General features: G+C 37.6%; 1 protein-coding gene across 1 annotated transcript in view; it reads left to right on the plus strand.

The window, feature by feature from the left end:
- LOC127631640 (frizzled-4-like) overlaps positions 1-1241 on the plus strand; it is a 9148-nt gene extending 7907 nt beyond the window's left edge. The window contains exon 2 of the mRNA XM_052109913.1: positions 1-1241. This exon is cut by the window's left edge and continues 1568 nt beyond it. The gene's annotated coding sequence lies outside the window, so the exon portion shown is untranslated.
- Positions 1242-2186: the final 945 nt, after the last annotated feature.

Below are 2186 nucleotides of genomic sequence, written 5' to 3' on the forward strand. Positions count from 1 at the left end.
GATTACGGCTAATGTATATTCTCACTGAAGTGCCTTAGTTTTAGAAGACAAGTGATAGCTACTCAACCAGACCTGATGCTGCGTTCAAACTGTGGTATTTGTGAACTATGATGCAGCAAAGACATCTGGGAAATGTAGTTCCACAATCAGAGCAGTTTATATTATTGCAATAAGACACAGCTGCCTTGTTTCGTCTGTTCCTCAGCGGGAACACTTCAGGCAACGTCCTCACTAATACGCATTCGTTTGAAAACACGTTGATTTCGCTACATTTGCGCCTCTCGTCCACACTAGAACGGTGTTTTCCTCCAACGAAAATGGAGCGTTTGGAAAATTTCAATGCATTATTGAAACAAAAATAAGTCAGTGTGGACGTAATTTCCCAAAGTATGCGGTTATGGAGCGTATTAGCGAAATTAATGATCTTTTAACCAAAATTGTAATGGTGTTGACGTGCCTATTAGACCGTGTCCACACTAATGCGCTTTCGTTTGGAAACACGTTGTTTTCGCTACGTTTACGCCTCTCGTCCACACTAGAACGGCGTTTTCCTCCAACGAAAATGGAAAATTTAGAGAGAAAAAAAACTCTCCGTTACTGCATACTTTGTAAAGTTATGACATTAGGAAAATTAAAATGCATTTTTGAAACAAAAATAAGTTAGTGTTGACGTAATTTCCCAAAGTATGCGGTTATGGAGCGTATTAGCGAAATTAATGATCTTTTAAACAAAATTGTAATGGTGCTGACGTGCCTATTAGAACGAGACCACACGAAAAGGTTTTTGTTAAAAACACGTTGATTTCGCTACATTTGCGCCTCTCGTCCACAATTGAATGGCGTTTTAATCCACGAAAATGGAGCGTTTGGAAAATGTAAACGCATTTTTTAAACAAAAATAAGTCAGTGTTGACGTAATTTCCTAACGTATGCGGTTATGGAGCGTATTAGCGAAATTAATGATCTTTTAAACAAAACGCAATAGTATGGACGTGCCTATTAGTCCGAGTCCACACTAATACGCTTTCGTTTGAAATCACGTTGATTTCGCTACATTTGCGCCTCTCGTCCACACTAGAACGTCGATTTCCTCCAACGAAAATGGAGCATTTTGAAAATTAAAATGCATTATTGAGACAAAAATAAGTCAGTGTTGACGTCATTTCCCAAAGTATGCGGTTGTTTTCGCTACATTTACGCCTCTCGTCCACACTAGAACGGCGTTTTAATCCACGTAAAATGTAGCGCTTTTGAAAATTAAAACTCATTTTTGTTTAAAAAATAAGTTAGTGTGGACGCCATTTCCTAAAGTATGCGGTTATGGAGCGTATTAGCGAAATTTAATGATCTTTTAAACAAAATTGTATTAGTATGGACGTGCCTATTAGAACGAGACAACACTTACATGTTTTTGTTTGAAAACACGTTGATTTCGCTACATTTGCGCCTCTCGTCCACAATTGAATGGCGTTTTAATCCACGTAAAATGGAGTGTTTGGAAAATGTAAATGCATTTTTTAAACAAAAACGAGTCAGTGTTGACATAATTTCCCAAAGTATGCGGTTATGGAGCGTATTAGCTGAAACTAATGTTTACGTACTACGCTTATGCCTCTCGTCCACACTAGAACGGCGTTTTCCTCCAACGAAAATGTAGCGTAAAGAAAATTCTCTCCAATACAGAATACTTTGGAAAACGGCATTCATCCGAATTACTTTTAGTTTGAAAACTAATTACTTTAGTTTTCAGTTTCATTATAATTTCCCAAAGTATGCGGTTATGGAGCCGTATTAGCTAAATTAATGATCTTCAAATTAAATTGTAATAGTGTGGACGTGCCTATTAGTCCGAGTCCACACAAATACGCATTCGTTTGAAAACACGTTGATTTCGCTACATTTGCGCCTCTCGTCCACACTAGAATGGTGTTTTCCTCCAACGAAAATGGAGTGTTTGGAAAATTTCAATGCATTATTGAAACAAAACCAAGTTAGTGTGGACGTAATTTCCCAAGTATGCGGTTATGGAGCGTATTAGCGAAATTTATGATCTTTTAAACAAAATTGTAATAGTGTTGACGTGCCTATTAGAACGAGACCACACTTATATGTTTTGGTTTGAAAACACGTTGATTTCGCTACATTTGCGCCTCTCGTCCACAATTGAATGCCGTTTTAATCCACGA

This window comes from Xyrauchen texanus, chromosome 38, assembly GCF_025860055.1.
Source record: "Xyrauchen texanus isolate HMW12.3.18 chromosome 38, RBS_HiC_50CHRs, whole genome shotgun sequence".
Classification (NCBI taxonomy): Eukaryota; Metazoa; Chordata; class Actinopteri; order Cypriniformes; family Catostomidae; genus Xyrauchen; species Xyrauchen texanus.